At 35.9% G+C, this 19,026-nt stretch overlaps 1 long non-coding RNA gene across 1 annotated transcript in view; it reads left to right on the top strand.

Annotated features, from left to right (window-relative positions):
* The first annotated feature begins 2,022 nt into the window (after positions 1 to 2,022).
* Positions 2,023 to 19,026, top strand: part of LOC138356154 (uncharacterized) — a 128,487-nt gene continuing 111,483 nt past the window's right edge. The window contains exons 1-2 of the long non-coding RNA XR_011224222.1: positions 2,023 to 2,364; positions 2,480 to 2,593. This is a non-coding gene — a long non-coding RNA (uncharacterized lncRNA). The remainder of the gene's footprint in view (positions 2,365 to 2,479; positions 2,594 to 19,026) is intronic.

The following is a 19,026-nucleotide window of genomic DNA, read 5'->3' as shown; positions in this document are numbered from 1 at the left end:
ACCATGCCACTACACCATGCCACTACACCATGCCACTACACAACACTACTTCACCATGCCACTACACAACACTACTTCACCATGCTACTACACCACGCTACTACACTACGCCACTACACCATGCCACTACACAACACTGCTACACCATGCTACTACACCACGCTACTACACCATGCTACTACACCACGCCACTACACAATGCTACTACACCATGCTACTACACCATGCTACTACACCACGCCACTACACCATGCTACTACACAACAGTACTACACCATGCTACTACACCACGCTACTACACCATGCTACTACACCATGCCAATACACCATGCCACTACACAACACTACTACACCTAGCCAACCCACACAACACTACTACACCATGATACAACAGCACACTACTACACCATGCTACTGCACCACGCCACTACACCATGCTACTACCTCATGCTACTACACCATGCCACAACACAATGCTACTACACCATGCTACTACACCACGCCACTACACCATGCTACTACACCATGCTACTACACCATGCCACTACACCATGCTACTACACCACGCTCCTATACCACGCTTCTACACCACGCTACTACACCATGCTACTACACCACGCTACTACACCACGCTACTACACCAGGCTCCTACACCATGCTACTACACCATGCCACTACACCATGCCACTACACCATGCCACTACACAACACTACTACACCATGCTACTACATCACGCTACTACACCATGCTACTACACCACGCTTCTACACCACGCTACTACACCATGCCACTACACCATGCCACTACACAACACTACTACACCACGCTACTACACCACGCTACTACACCATGCTACTACACCACGTTACTACATCACGCTACTACACCATGCCACTACACAACACTACTACACAACACTACTACACCATGCCACTACACCACGCTACTACACCACACTACTACACCACGCAACTACACCACGCTACTACACCATGCCACTACACCATGCCACTACACAATGCTACTACACCATGCCACTACACAATACCAGTAGTAGGGTTGGCGGTCCACAGACGATTTTTTTTTTTGGGGGGAAAATCGTCTGTGGGCCCCAAGGGTTTCAGGTAAATTTAGAAAATCGTCTGTGGACCGCCAGGGTTTTCCGGCGAATTTGGGGAGTCACAGATTTGGAATTAGGGAATTCTTATGAGGAAAAATAATGTCATACGAGTTTGTTAAAGTTCATATGAGAAAAATAATTTCCGAGACATAGAAGTTTGTTAAGGCCTTATGGGAGAAATTCAAATATCATGTGTAGCTCTTTAGGGCTTCCAGGAGAACTCTACGGACATGTTTTACATGTTTTCAACTTACAAAATCCGTCTGTGTAAGCCATAGTTATTCATGTAAATTTAGAAATTCGTGTTTGTGAGCCAGGGTTTTCAGGGTTTCGTACATCACACCCCCCCTCCCTCCCTCCCCCCTTACCTCGCAATCTCTCGCGTCACCTTTATTTACTTTACGCCCGGCCAGCCAGACATCGCATACAGGGTACCTCTTATCTTATCTTATCCGTAATATCTGGACCGTCCCTCCTCTCTCTCTCTCTCTCTCCTCTTCATATTATTCCCTCTTCCTATTTTCTGACATACTAATGTTTTATTCCTTTTTCATTAACCAGTCAGTTTTATACAAATCAACCGAAGCATCTCAATGTAACCTTTAATACTGAAACTGCCTCAGAGACTATCTAAGCTGGCCCCAGCTACCTGCCCCAGGCTATCTGCCCGAGGCAATCATCACCTGATTACCTGCCCCAGACATCCACCAGTCATTGTCGGCATTCGCCACCGTAATAATTTATATATATATATATATATATACATTAAGCGTTAATAAAACTTATTTATTTATTTATAATTTATTTAGTCATCTAATTCATAGTTTACACAATTTATAATAAAAGAGTTTATTCCCAGTATTCGCCAATCATTCTCGCTATTAATAAAACAGCCAAACGCTCACTCAGGGGCACACTATCGTTATTACGCTCATTCAGGGGCCCCCTCAGATCGCCAAAGTCTCAGAGGCCTACACTTTCAGTCAACATTCAATCTTCATCCTGTTCACAAGGTTCCCCTAGCCTAGTCATATCATCATGTCAGTGTGTCCTCTGTGCCTGTCTCCTATCAACAACGAAATCGTTCATGTGTGTCAAACACGATGTTTAACATGCCTAGGTGAAATGTCCATCAACGCTCTTCAAGAATGCAGACTGTACTGTATAGGATGCAATGGGCCTACACCGCCTGGACATTTTGACGTAACCTGTACCAGCTGTGGACAACTCTATTGTGCAAATCGTAAGTACCGCTTCTTCTCGCACATTCAATAAACTTTCAAAGAAAATATATATCCGAAACACACATACATACATACATACAGACAGTCAATTTATATATATTATTTTCATTTCAGTTCATGGTTCTACTTCCTGCCCATACTGTCGTTTCTCCGTTAACCGGGAGCCTCCCACCGAAGCCAGAAACGTCATTGATCCTCCACCCAAACGCCGTCGCATCATAAATAACCGTACGTTTTCACAATAATTTTCGTAATTTTAAAAGTTATTAATTGTATATTTTAGTCATCTAATTCGTAGTTTACACAATTTATAATAAACTAATCAGTTATCCCGAAGTTCTAAGAAGCTCGCTCCTCAATCCGCCTGTATTATAACAGTTTCAGATAGCGTTTACGCATGTAGCCGCTACCTCCGTCCCTATCTCACAAGGCGGAGGGTCATCTCCGTAATCATACATTATCTAGCGTAGCCTCAACGCCTGTTCATACCTCTCACCCGCTCGCATCTCACTCCTGCATCACCTACACCGACCCCCACCGAACACCGCTGCTATCTTATCGTCACAATCTTATCTAGACCTGTCTCTCTCTCTACCTTACACCTTACCCTCCCTAATCATTATCATTAATATTGTTCTTTCTCAAATCCGTACAGCTATATGAACTTTGTAATACTAGTTCCATACATTAAACAAAACCGTTTTCTCAAATCAATCTGTTCAATTGTCAAACCTTAGCTCATGTCCTCGCATTACTTCCCTCGCACATCTTTGTTATTAACCCCATCATACCTGGTAAATAAGATCAAGACAGTTACCAAGCTCCAGCTCTTGTCCTCCGCCTTAGCTCTCTCTCGTATCTTCGTTAGTATCAGTCCAATTTCCCTGAAATTTCTACCCTCTGTATTTCAGGCACCGTAAATAAGAACAAAACAGTTATCGAGCTCCAGCTCTCGTCCCCGCCTTAATTCTCTTTCGTATCTTTGTAAATAAACCATCAATTTCCCCGAAATTTTTACCCTCTGTATTTCAGACATAGTAAATATGATGAAAACAATTATAAAACTCTAGCTCTTGTCCTCTGTCCAAGTTCACTTTTGTAAAATCATTACTCTCAGTCCAAATCACCCAACTACATTTTCAGACATAGTAAATAAAAACCAGTTCAGTTATCAAGTTTCAACTCTTGTGCCCCAGCTTAGTTCATTTGTACAAGTTCTTTATTTCCAACTAAATCACCCTGAGATTTAAGATCACCGTATTTCTAACGTAGTAAAATTAATCGGGGCATTAACCAAGCTCCATTTCCTCAGCCTTAGATCATCAGACATAAATATATTCGATCAAGTCCCTCTCCAGCCTATCTGTTTATCAGAGTATTTACTTTACCATTCTCATCCCCAACGTATCAAAACCTTCAATAATCATACTGTATTTGCATATTTTCTCTATATTCAGCTGTGTTCTTCACATTTTGTCAATGTTTTCTATGTTCACTCCATGTTCTTCAAATGTTCACAGTCCCATTCAGTTCATATTTTCACAAGTATCTCCATTTTTTATGTAATCTTTCTCTTAGTCTCATTATGTTCTCTACAAATTCTAGTCATATTTTCTATGTTTTCATGTTCATCACATGTTCTCTTTACAACTTTTATACTCAATATTCATGCTAACTTCCATATGTTGTGTTCTTTGTCAATATTCATGTTCTCTGTAAGTTCATATTCCCAGCATGTTCACTGTATTCATCAACTTTTCTTACATGTGTTCTTTGCCATGTTCCCCATATGTTCTCTGGGTTTTTCCCCTTACATGTTATTTAACGTTCCTTAACTAAAAAAATCTTTCGCCAATCAACTAAAAACATAGTCACTTTCGTCATTTCTCAACTAAACCTATTATCCAGTCAACTAAAAATAGTCAGAAATAGCCTCGTTCAACACTGTTCTTAACTAAAACAACCTTTCTCTTAGCTGAAAATTGTCAAAGGAAACTTCTTTCAGCACTTTCTTAACAGCCGCTATGTTTCATCAGGAAAAAATTGTCAAAGGAAACTTTCCAAAACTGTTCATAACTAGCTTTTATCCATCGTCAATCAACTAAATAATAACTTTCATCATTTCTTAACTAAACTTATTCCCCAGTCATCAGAAAATAGCCGTGTTCTTCATGTTTCATTGTCATTTCATAACTAAAATTATCCATCAATCAACAGAAAAAGTCATATTCATCATTTCGTAACAGCCATTATGTTTTCGTCAAGAAAGAAAATATAGTCAAACATATCTATCATCGTCGTTCTTAACTGACATTTATACTTTGTGGAGCACTAAAAAATAGTCAAATGTAACTTTTTCAACACTTTCGTAACTAAAATTATATGTCGCTAAGTAAGAAAAATTGTCAAAGGAATCTTTCCAGCACTGTTCTTAACTAAACTTATTCCCCAGTCATCAGAAAATAACCGTGTTCTTCATGTTTCATTGTCATTTCATAACTAAAATTATCCATCAATCAACAGAAAAAGCCATGTTCATCATGTTTTGTCTTTTTGCTTAACTAAAATTATGTTTTGTCAAGTAAGAAAAAATAACCAAAGTAATCTTTCATCACTGTTCTTAACTGACATTATACTTTGGGGATCACAAAAAATAGTCTCCCTCGTCATGTTTTGTCTTTTTCCTTAACTAAAGTATTCATCAGTCAACTAAAAAAATAGTTGCTTCATCATGTTTCCTTGTCATTTCTTAACTGAAATATCACTTCTCTCATTTAAAATAGTCATGTGTAGCCTCTTTCCAACACTGTTCTTAACTAAAGTAACCTTTCACTTCGCTAAAATAGTCATATTCGTCATTGTTCCTAACTAAAATTATATGTCGTTAAGTAAGAAATATAGTCAAAGACTCTCTTCGAGACATCAAGGACTTACTCAAAGACATCAAAGTTGCACTCAAAGACATCCTTTGAGACATCAAAGACATCCTTTAAGACTTCAATGGGACTCTTCGAGATATCAAAAGACACTCTCAAACACTCAAAAATTTACTTGCATCCTCAAAGTTATTCTCAGAGGCATAAAAGTCATTCTCAGAGCTATCAAATTATTCTCGATGTCATCAAAAGTATTTTCTCGTTCATCAAAGTTAATCTCAGAGTTAACAAAGGTAATCTCTAACTCACTCTCGTACATCAAAGTTGTTTCAAAGACATCAAAGTTAATCTCAGAGTTATCCAAAGATATTCTCATGTCCACAAAAGTTATTCTGAGCTATCAAAGTTAATCTCAAACATCTCCGTTCATAAAAGTTATTCTCTAAGAGCTATCAAAAGTTATTCTCAGTCATCAAAGTTATTCCAAGAGACGTCAAAGTTAATCCAAGACATCATCTTTCATCAAAGATATTCTCTCTAAGCCATCAATGTTCTTCTCTAAGACATAAAAGTTATTCTCTATGTCATCAAAAAGTTATTCTCTGAGCTAACAAAATACTACTGATGTTCTCAAAGACATTCTCCAATTCATCAAAGTTGTTTCAAAGACATCAAAGTTAATCTCAGAGTTATCAAAAGTTATTCTCAGTCATGATATGTTATTCTCTAACTCACTTCCATTCATCAAAGACATTCTCTAAGCCCTCAAAGTTATTCTCTAAGACAACAAAGTCATTCCCAGAGTCATCAAAAAGTTATTCTTCGAAACATAAAATTTGCTCTGTAAGATATCTTCGTTCATCAAACTTATTCTCAGAGATATCTAAAGTTATTCTCAGAACAATCAAAAGTTATTCTAAGACAACAAAGTTATTCTCAGAGCTACCCAAAGCTATTCTCAGAGTCACCTTCGTTCGTCAGAGAAACTTTCAAAACATCTTTGTTCATCAAACTTGTTTTCAAAGTCATCAAAAGTTAATCTAAGACATCTTCTTTCATCAAAGTTATTTTCAGAGACATCTAAAGTTATTCTCAGAGCTATCAAACTTGTTCTCAGAGTCATCAAATGTTATTCTCGAAGTCATCAAAGATATTTTCAGAGACATCTAAAGTTAATTTCTATGTTATAAAAGTTATTCTCAGAGACATCTAAAGTTAATCTTGCTCATCAAAGTTGTTCTCTAAGACATAAAAGTTATTCTCAGAGTCATCAAAGTGATCTCTAATTCACCTTCGTTCACCCAAAGTTGTTCTCTAAGACACCTTCGTTCATCAAAGAAACTCTCCTTCTTCCATCATGTTATTCTTTAAGACATCTTCAGTCATAAAATTTCTCTCCAAAATGTAACTAGTTCAGCTTTTCATATCAAACTTACACTTCTGTTAAAACATATTTTCTTAGTTGCTTTACCCTAAAACTGTTCTCTGAACTACACTGTTCAAACCTACGTAACCTATCCTCTTCACCCAATGTTACTTAGTTAACGTAACGTTCCTAAACCTAACTTTACCTATCCTAACATAACTTACCTTACCTTACCTATCTTACCTAACTTTACCTATCTTACCTAACTTAACCTGCGTAACCTAACTTTACCTATGTTACCTTACCTTACCTATCTTACCTAACTTTACCTATGTTACCTTACCTTACCTTACCTATCTTACCTAACTTAACCTGCATAACCTAACTTTACCTATGTTACCTTACCTTACCTATCTTACCTTACCTTACCTATCTTACCTAACTTATCCTGCTTAACCTATCTTACCTATCTTACCTAACTTTACCTATCTTACCTAACTTAACTTTCATAACCCAACTTTACCTATCCTAACATAACTTACCTTACCTTCCCTATCTTACCTAACTTTACCTATCCTATCCTAACCTAACTTGCTTTACCTAACTTAATCTTACATTCCCAAACTGATGTATCCTAACTTATCTAGTCAAACCAGACATGATCTAACTTAAGTATTCCTTCTTGTCTTTGTGTTTCGTCAATCATTGTCTCATATTCATTTACTCATTTCATTAGTTAATTTCTCAAATGGTCACTTATGCATTTCAAGTCCTATTTGTTAGAGATTGGATATTTAAGCATTTCAAAGAATTTTTGTTATATATGGGCATTTACTCATTTCAAGGGATAATTTCTCAAATGGACGTTTTTGCATTTCAAGTGTTATTTGTTTAAGATTTGGTGTTTAACCATTTCAAAGGTTTTTGTTATATATGGGAACTTACTCATTTCAAGGGATAATTTCTCAAATGGACGTTTTTGCATTTCAAGTGTTATTTGTTTAAGATTTGGTGTTTAACCATTTCAAAGGTTTTTGTTATATATGGGAACTTACTCGTTTCAAGGGCCAATTTCTCAAATGGTCATTTTTGCAGATCAAGGGTTATTTGTTAAAGTTCATCAAGTTGCTCATAAGTTGTATTTATTATGTTTGTTATCATATGTTCTTATTCCCCAACCCCATAACCTAACCTTTCAGATGTAGTTTATTGTGTTTTTGACATATTTGTTGAATATATTATCCTTTTTGTATATTTTTACCCAAACCCACCATCCCACTTAACCTTCTTTCCTTCTTTTACTTTGATTTCACATATAAGTTCATTCTTTATCATAGTAATAATAAAAATTACAATAGTAAAGAATCAGATCTACTAAGACTTGAAATTGAGAAACAAGAGCTCAAGGGAGTGAGAGCATGAAAGAAGAGCAAGGAGTAAGAGAGAGGGGGCGGAAGAAAATGGGACCAAAGAAGAGAGAATGAGAGAGAGTGTGGGCATGGGAGCACTAAGACTTGAATTGAGAAAAAGAAAAACTAAGTGAATGAGAGTGAGGGTGTGAGAATGGGAGCATTAAGACTTGAATTTGAGAAGAGAGCATTTGAGCAAATGAGGGAGAGAGAGGGGGAGGAAGAGAGAGAATAAGGGAGAGAGATAGAAAAGGAGGGTTAGAAGGAGTAGGAGAATCAAAGTAAAGAAGGAAAGATGGTTTGGGTAAAAATATACAAAAAGGAGAAACAAAACTACATCTGAAAGGTTAGGAAAAGGATAATATATTCAACAAACTACATCTGAAAGGTTAGGTTAAAGGGTTGGGGAATAAGAACATAAGATAGAACCTACTAATACACTAAGATTACAAGAGGTTAGGTTAAGGGGTTGGGGAATAAGAACATATGATAACAAACATAATAAATACAACTTATGAGCAACTTGATGAACTTTAACAAATAACCCTTGATCTGCAAAAATGACCATTTGAGAAATTGGCCCTTGAAACGAGTAAGTTCCCATATATAACAAAAACCTTTGAAATGGTTAAACACCAAATCTTAAACAAATAACACTTGAAATGCAAAAACGTCCATTTGAGAAATTATCCCTTGAAATGAGTAAGTTCCCATATATAACAAAAACCTTTGAAATGGTTAAACACCAAATCTTAAACAAATAACACTTGAAATGCAAAAACGTCCATTTGAGAAATTATCCCTTGAAATGAGTAAATGCCCATATATAACAAAAATTCTTTGAAATGCTTAAATATCCAATCTCTAACAAATAGGACTTGAAATGCATAAGTGACCATTTGAGAAATTAACTAATGAAATGAGTAAATGAATATGAGACAATGATTGACGAAACACAAAAGACAAGAAGGAATACTTATGTAAGTTAGAGCATGTCTGGTTGGACTAGATAAGTTAGGATACATCAGTTTGGGAAAGTAAGATTAAGTTAGGTAAGACAAGTTAGGTTAGGATAGGATAGGTAAAGTTAGGTAAGATAGGGAAGGTAAGGTAAGTTATGTTAGGATAGGTAAAGTTGGGTTATGAAAGTTAAGTTAGGTAAGATAGGTAAAGTTAGGTAAGATAGGTAAGATAGGTTAAGCAGGATAAGTTAGGTAAGATAGGTAAGGTAAGGTAAGATAGGTAAGGTAAGGTAACATAGGTAAAGTTAGGTTATGCAGGTTAAGTTAGGTAAGGTAACATAGGTAAAGTTAGGTAAGATAGGTAAGGTAAGGTAACATAGGTAAAGTTAGGTTACGCAGGTTAAGTTAGGTAAGATAGGTAAAGTTAGGTAAGATAGGTAAGGTAAGGTAAGTTATGTTAGGATAGGTAAAGTTAGGTTTAGGAACGTTACGTTAACTAAGTAACATTGGGTGAAGAGGATAGGTTACGTAGGTTTGAACAGTGTAGTTCAGAGAACAGTTTTAGGGTAAAGCAACTAAGAAAATATGTTTTAACAGAAATGCAGGTTTGGTATGAAAAGCTGAACTAGTTACATTTTGGAGAGAAATTTTATGACTGAAGATGTCTTAAAGAATAACATGATGGAAGAAGGAGAGTTTCTTTGATGAACGAAGGTGTCTTAGAGAACAACTTTGGGTGAACGAAGGTGAATTAGAGATCACTTTGATGACTCTGAGAATAACTTTTATGTCTTAGAGAACAACTTTGATGAGCAAGATTAACTTTAGATGTCTCTGAGAATAACTTTTATAACATAGAAATTAACTTTAGATGTCTCTGAAAATATCTTTGATGACTTCGAGAATAACATTTGATGACTCTGAGAACAAGTTTGATAGCTCTGAGAATAACTTTAGATGTCTCTGAAAATAACTTTGATGAAAGAAGATGTCTTAGATTAACTTTTGATGACTTTGAAAACAAGTTTGATGAACAAAGATGTTTTGAAAGTTTCTCTGACGAACGAAGGTGACTCTGAGAATAGCTTTGGGTAGCTCTGAGAATAACTTTGTTGTCTTAGAATAACTTTTGATTGTTCTGAGAATAACTTTAGATATCTCTGAGAATAAGTTTGATGAACGAAGATATCTTACAGAGCAAATTTTATGTTTCGAAGAATAACTTTTTGATGACTCTGGGAATGACTTTGTTGTCTTAGAGAATAACTTTGAGGGCTTAGAGAATGTCTTTGATGAATGGAAGTGAGTTAGAGAATAACATATCATGACTGAGAATAACTTTTGATAACTCTGAGATTAACTTTGATGTCTTTGAAACAACTTTGATGAATTGGAGAATGTCTTTGAGAACATCAGTAGTATTTTGTTAGCTCAGAGAATAACTTTTTGATGACATAGAGAATAACTTTTATGTCTTAGAGAAGAACATTGATGGCTTAGAGAGAATATCTTTGATGAAAGATGATGTCTTGGATTAACTTTGACGTCTCTTGGAATAACTTTGATGACTGAGAATAACTTTTGATAGCTCTTAGAGAATAACTTTTATGAACGGAGATGTTTGAGATTAACTTTGATAGCTCAGAATAACTTTTGTGGACATGAGAATATCTTTGGATAACTCTGAGATTAACTTTGATGTCTTTGAAACAACTTTGATGTACGAGAGTGAGTTAGAGATTACCTTTGTTAACTCTGAGATTAACTTTGATGAACGAGAAAATACTTTTGATGACATCGAGAATAATTTGATAGCTCTGAGAATGACTTTTATGCCTCTGAGAATAACTTTGAGGATGCAAGTAAATTTTTGAGTGTTTGAGAGTGTCTTTTGATATCTCGAAGAGTCCCATTGAAGTCTTAAAGGATGTCTTTGATGTCTCAAAGGATGTCTTTGAGTGCAACTTTGATGTCTTTGAGTAAGTCCTTGATGTCTCGAAGAGAGTCTTTGACTATATTTCTTACTTAACGACATATAATTTTAGTTAGGAACAATGACGAATATGACTATTTTAGCGAAGTGAAAGGTTACTTTAGTTAAGAACAGTGTTGGAAAGAGGCTACACATGACTATTTTAAATGAGAGAAGTGATATTTCAGTTAAGAAATGACAAGGAAACATGATGAAGCAACTATTTTTTTAGTTGACTGATGAATACTTTAGTTAAGGAAAAAGACAAAACATGACGAGGGAGACTATTTTTTGTGATCCCCAAAGTATAATGTCAGTTAAGAACAGTGATGAAAGATTACTTTGGTTATTTTTTCTTACTTGACAAAACATAATTTTAGTTAAGCAAAAAGACAAAACATGATGAACATGGCTTTTTCTGTTGATTGATGGATAATTTTAGTTATGAAATGACAATGAAACATGAAGAACACGGTTATTTTCTGATGACTGGGGAATAAGTTTAGTTAAGAACAGTGCTGGAAAGATTCCTTTGACAATTTTTCTTACTTAGCGACATATAATTTTAGTTACGAAAGTGTTGAAAAAGTTACATTTGACTATTTTTTAGTGCTCCACAAAGTATAAATGTCAGTTAAGAACGACGATGATAGATATGTTTGACTATATTTTCTTTCTTGACGAAAACATAATGGCTGTTACGAAATGATGAATATGACTTTTTCTGTTGATTGATGGATAATTTTAGTTATGAAATGACAATGAAACATGAAGAACACGGCTATTTTCTGATGACTGGGGAATAAGTTTAGTTAAGAAATGATGAAAGTTATTATTTAGTTGATTGACGATGGATAAAAGCTAGTTATGAACAGTTTTGGAAAGTTTCCTTTGACAATTTTTTCCTGATGAAACATAGCGGCTGTTAAGAAAGTGCTGAAAGAAGTTTCCTTTGACAATTTTCAGCTAAGAGAAAGGTTGTTTTAGTTAAGAACAGTGTTGAACGAGGCTATTTCTGACTATTTTTAGTTGACTGGATAATAGGTTTAGTTGAGAAATGACGAAAGTGACTATGTTTTTAGTTGATTGGCGAAAGATTTTTTTAGTTAAGGAACGTTAAATAACATGTAAGGGGAAAACCCAGAGAACATATGGGGAACATGGCAAAGAACACATGTAAGAAAAGTTGATGAATACAGTGAACATGCTGGGAATATGAACTTACAGAGAACATGAAAACATGATAAGGAGAATAGGGATTACAAAGAATGAACAATGGACTTGTGAAGAACATGGAGAATATGACAAAAGAATGTAGAAAACATGTAAGTGAAGGTGAAAAACGAAGTGATCTTGTGAGGAACATGAACTTGTAGAGGAACATGAATATTGACAAAGAACACAAAATATGGAAGTTAGCATGAATATTGAGTATAAAAGTTATACAGAGAACATATGAAAACATAGAAAATATGACTAGAATTTGTAGAGAACATAATGAGACTAAGAGAAAGATTACAGAAAAAATGGAGATACTTGTGAAAATATGAACTGAATGGGACTGTGAACATTTGAAGAACATGGAGTGAACACGGATGAGAATACGAAGAACACAGCTGAATATAGAGAAAATATGCAAATACAGTACGATTATTGAAGGTTTGGGTACGTTGGGGATGAGAAGGTAAGGGAGGGAAAGGGTAAGAGTTAAGCTGGAGACGGACTTGATCGAAAATATTTATGTCTGATGATCTAAGGCTGAGGGAATGGAGCTTGGTTAATGCCCTGATTAATTTTACTACGTTAGAAAATAAGGTGATCTTAAATCTTAGGATGATTTAGTTGGAAATAAAGAACTTGTACAAAATGAACTAAGCTGGGGCACAAGAGTTGAAACTTGATAACTGAACTGGGTTTTATTTACTATGTCTGAAAATGTAGTTGGGTGTTTAAATCTCAGGGGGATTTGGACTGAGAGTACTGAATTTACCGGAGTGAACTTGGACAGAGGACAAGAGCTAGAGTTTTATAATTGTTTACTTCATATTTACTATGTCTGAAATACAGAGGGTAAAATTTCAGGGAAATTGATGGGTTATTTACAAAGATACGAAGGAGAACTAAGGTGAGGACGAGAGCTGGAGCTCGATAACTGACTTGATTTTATTTACGGTGTCTGAAATACAGAGGGTAAAAATTTCAGGGAAATTGGACTGTTACTAACGATCTTGTATAAACGAACTAAGGTGGGGGACAAGCGCTGGAGCTCGATAACTGTTTTGATCTTATTTACGGAGCCTGAAATACAGAGGGTAAAAATTTCAGGGAAATTGGACTGTTACTAACGAAGATACGAGAGAGAGCTAAGGCGGAGGACAAGCGCTGGAGCTTGGTAACTAAATTACTGTATTGAACTACATTTGAAATATGATTATTTTTAAATTTTAGAGGGATTGGAATGATAGTATTCATTATACGACAGGGGACTAAGGTGGGGGAACGTGAGCTAGAACATGCTTACTAACATGATTTATTTGTGTAAAACTGACTTGCTTAATGAAAAGGAGCAAACATACGATGTTGGAAAATAGTTGAACTGAACTGAATGAAAGGAGAGAGAGAGAGAGAGAGGAGGGACGGTCCAGATATTATGGAGAAGATAAGATAAGATACGAGCCGACTGGCTGGCCGGGCGTAAAGTAAATAAAGGTGACGCGAGAGATTGCGAGGTAAGGGGGGAGGGAGGGGGGTGTGATGTACGAAACCCTGAAAACCCTGGCTCACAAACACGAATTTCTAAATTTACATGAAAACTATGGCTTACACAGACGGATTTTGTAAGTTGAAAACATGTAAAACATGTCCGTAGAGTTCTCCTGGAAATGCTGTGACACGATTTTTTCTAAAACTTTTCTTTAAGATTTTCCTACTTATTTTCATCATAAGAAATTTTTAACAAACTTCTAAGATCTCAGAAATTACTTGCTCATAAGAAATCCTTACTTCCAAATCTGTGACTCCCCAAATTTACCTGAAAACAATGACATGCCACAGGCCCTTTTTTTCCCCAGAAAAAAAAGGGCCTGTGGACTGTACAGTCCACAGGGGTCCTCTCGCCAAAAAAAAAAAAGGGCCTGTGGACTGTACTCCCTACTACTAATACCGCTACACCACACTACTACACCACGCTCCTACACCACGCTACCACACCACGCTACTACACCATACCGCTACACCACACTACTGCACCACGCTACTACACCACGCTACTACACCATACCGCTACACCACACTACTACACCACGCTCCTACACCACGCTACTACACCACGCTACTACACCATACCGCTACACCACACTACTACACCGCGCTCCTACACCACGCTACTACACCACGCTCCTACACCATACCGCTACAACTCACTACTACACCACGCTCCTACACCACACTACTACACCACGCTACTACACCATACCGCTACACCACACTACTACACCACGCTCCTACACCACACTACTACACCACGCTACTACACCATACCGCTACACCACACTACTACACCACGCTCCTACACCACACTACTACACCACGCTCCTACACCATACCGCTACACCACACTACTACACAACGCTACTACACCACGCTACTACACCATACTGCAACACCACACTACTACACCACGCTCCTACACCACGCTACTACACCACGCTACTACACCATACCGCTACACCACACTACTACACCACGCTCCTACACCACGCTCCTACACCACGCAACTACACCAGGCTGCTACACCATGCTACTAAACCACGCTCCTACACCACGCTCCTACACCACGCTACTACACCACGCTACTGCACCATGCTACTACACCACGCTACTACACCACGCTCCTACACCACGCTCCTACACCACGCTACTACACCACGCTACTACACAATGCTACTACACCAAGCTCCTACACCACGCTCCTACACCACGCTCCTACACCACGCTACTACACCACGCTCCTACACCACGCTTCTACACTACGCTACTACACAACACCACTACACCATGCTACTACACCACGCTACTACACCACGCTACTACACCACGCCACTACACCAGGCTATTACACCACGCCACTACACCATGCTACTACACCACGCTACTACACCACGCTCTTACACCACGCTACTACACCACGCTACTACACCACGCTACTATACCACGCTACTACACCATGCTACTACACCTCGCTACTACACCACGCTACGACACCACACCACTACACCACACCACTACACCATGCTACTACACCACGCTACTACACCACGCTACTACACCATGCTACTACACCATGCCACTACACCATGCCACTACACAACACTACTACATCATGCCACTACACCACGCTACTACACCACGCTACTACACCATGCTACTACACCATGCTACTACACCATGCTACTACACCACACTACTACACCACGCTACTACACCACGCTACTACACCATGCTACTACACCACGCCACTACACAATGCTACTACACCACGCCACTACACCACGCCACTACACCACCCCACTACACCAGGCTACTACACCACGCCACTACACCATGCTACTACACCATGCTACTACACCACGCCACTACAATACGCCACTACACCACGCCACTACACCAGGCTACTACACCACGCCACTACACCATGCTACTACACCATGCTACTACACCATGCCACTACACCATGCTACTACACCATGCTACTACACCACGCCACTACACCATGCTACTACACCATGCTACTACAAATAGTGATTTTTTCACGTTTTTCATTTAGTTTGATATTACGTAAATATTTACATTTTTACCAATATTTCGATACTATTTCATGTAGTATCACGATATGTGATTTGGCCTTCAAATCTCAGAATTTCGCATAATATTGCATTTTAAGCAAGTTTTCTTCCATTTTGTTTCGTACGAAAAATCATCGAATTTAGCAATAATTTGACGTTTATCATCCCCTTTTCCTTTATGTGATTTAAACAAAATATCATCAAATTAGGCAATATTTTGCCGTTTTTCCACGTTTTTGTGAATTTTCAGTTTATTGTTAATAATTCATTGAATATACGACATAAATGATGCAAACACATAATTGATTAGATAATAACCTTAAATACTTCATTTTCAATCATCAATTAGTTTCTCGTTAAAGTACTGAGTAAGATATTGAAAAAGGGAGAAGTTCGGTTTTTATTGCATATATCGACGTTTCAGCCGGATTAGAGCGGTTTTACGTGTACATCTTCCATCGGTAATATAAACGGAAAATCAGGAACATTTTTGTTATTTCTAATGAAAATACATTGGTTTTTATCAGTTGTATTGGAAACAACATTGTCATATGTCTTTTCTTGGATCTAAAAAATACGAAACCTCGCTCTATGATTTGAATTTAAAATCCTCAAATGTGGTAAAATAGTGACTTTTTTCACGTTTTTCATGTAGTTTGATATTACGTAAATGTATTCATTTTTACCAATAATTCGATACCATTTCATGTAGTATCACGATATGTGATTTGGCCTTGAAATCTCAGAATTTCGCATAATATTGCATTTTAAGCAAGTTTTCTTGCATTTTGTTTCGTACGAAAAATCATCGAATTTAGTAATATTTTGACGTTTATCATCTCCTTTTCCTTTATGTGGTTTAAACAAAATATCATCGAATTAAGCAATATTTTGCCGTTTTCCACGTTTTTGTGAATTTTCAGTCTAATGGTATTAATTCATTATATATACGATAAAAATTATGCAAACACATAATTGATTAGATCATAACTTTAAATACTACATTTTCAATCATCTATTTGTTTCTTGTTAAAATACTGAGTAGGATATTGAAAGGGGAGAAGTTTGGTTTTAAACAAAATATCATAAAATTAGGCAATATTTTGCCGTTTTTCCACGTTTTTGAGAATTTTCAGTTTATTGTTAATAATTCATTGAATATACGACATAAATGATGATTTGTGATCAGAAGTTCAGTTTTTATTGCATATATCGACGTTTCAGCCGGATAAGAGCGGTTATACTTGTACATCTTCCATCGGTAATATAAACGGAACATCAGGAACATTTTAGTTAATTCTAATGAAAACACATTGGTTTTGATCATTTGTATTGGAAACAACATTGTCATATGTCTTATCTTGGATCTAAATAATACGAAACCTCGCTCTATGATTTGAAGTTAAAATGCTCAAATATGTTAAAATAGTGACTTTTTTCACGTTTTTCATGTAGTTTAATATTACGTAAATATTTTCATTTTTACCAATATTTCGATACTATTTCATGTAGTATCGCGATATGTGATTTGGCCTTCAAATCTCAGAATTTCGCATAATATTGCATTTTAAGCAAGTTTTCTTGCATTTTGTTTCGTACGAAAAATCATCGAATTTAGCAATATTTTGACGTTTATCATCCCCTTTTCCTCTAAGTGATTTAAACAAAATATCATCAAATTAGGCAATATTTTGCCGTTTTTCCACGTTTTAGTGAATTTTCAGTTTATTGTAAATAATTCATTAAATATACGACATACATGATGCAAACACATAATTGATTAGATACTAACCTTAAATACTTCATTTTCAATCATCTATTTGTTTCTCGTAAAATACTGAGTAAGATATTGAAAAGGGGAGAAGTTCGGTTTTTATTGCATATATCGACGTTTCAGCCGGATTAGAGCGGTTTTACGTGTACATCTTCCATCGGTAATATAAACGGAAAATCAGGAACATTTTAGTTAATTCTAATAAAAACACATTGGTTTTGATCATTTGTATTGGAAACAACATTGTCATATGTCTTTTCTTGGATCTAAATAATACGAAACCTCGTTCTATGATTTGAATTTAAAATCCTTATATATAGTAAAATAGTGATTTTTTTCACGTTTTTCATGTAGTTTAATATTACGTAAATGTATTCATTTTTACCAATATTTCGATACTATTTCATGTAGTATCACGTTATGTGATTTGGCCTTCAAATCTCAGAATTTCGCATAATATTCCATTTTAAGCAAGTTTTCTTGCATTTTGTTTCGTACGAAAAATCATCTAATTTAGCAATATTTTGACGTTTATCATCTCCTTTTCCTTTATGTGATTTAAACAAAATATCATCAAATTAGGCAATATTTTGCCGTTTTTCCACGTTTTTGTGAATTTTCAGTTTATTGTTAATAATTCATTAAATATACGACATAAATCATGCAAACACATAATTAATTAGATAATAAACTTGAATACTTCATTTTCAATCATCTATTTGTTTCTCGTTAAAATACTGAGTAAGATATTTAAAAGGGGAGAAGTTCGGTTTTTATTGCATATATCGACCTTTCAGCCGGATTAGAGCGGTGTACATCTTCCATCGGTAATATAAACGGAAAATCAGGAACATTTTAGTTAATTCTAATGAAAGAACATTGATTTTTATCATTTGTATTGGAAACAACATTGTCATATGTCTTTTCTTGGATCTAAATAATACTAAACCTCGCTCTATGATTTGAAATTAAAATCCTCAAATATGGTAAAATAGTGATTTTTTTCACGTTTTTTATGTAGTTTGATATTACTTAAATATATTCATTTTTACCAATATTTCGATACTATTTCAAGTAGTATCACGATAAGTGATTTGGCCTTCAAATCTCAGAATCAGAATATTGCATTTTAAGCAAGTTTTCTTGCATTTTGTTTCGTACGAAAAATCATCTAATTTAGCAATATTTTGACGTTTATCATCTCCTTTTCCTTTATGTGATTTAAACAAAATATCATCAAATTAGGCAATATTTTGCCGTTTTTCCACGTTTTTGTGAATTTTCAGTTTATTGTTAATAATTCATTAAATATACGACATAAATCATGCAAACACATAATTAATTAGATAATAAACTTGAATACTTCATTTTCAATCATCTATTTGTTTCTCGTTAAAATACTGAGTAAGATATTTAAAAGGGGAGAAGTTCGGTTTTTATTGCATATATCGACCTTTC

Source organism: Procambarus clarkii, chromosome 70 (assembly GCF_040958095.1).
Source record: "Procambarus clarkii isolate CNS0578487 chromosome 70, FALCON_Pclarkii_2.0, whole genome shotgun sequence".
Taxonomy (NCBI): Eukaryota; Metazoa; Arthropoda; class Malacostraca; order Decapoda; family Cambaridae; genus Procambarus; species Procambarus clarkii.
Note: the sequence above shows the minus strand (reverse complement) of the source record. Positions and strands in the feature narration are given on the sequence as shown.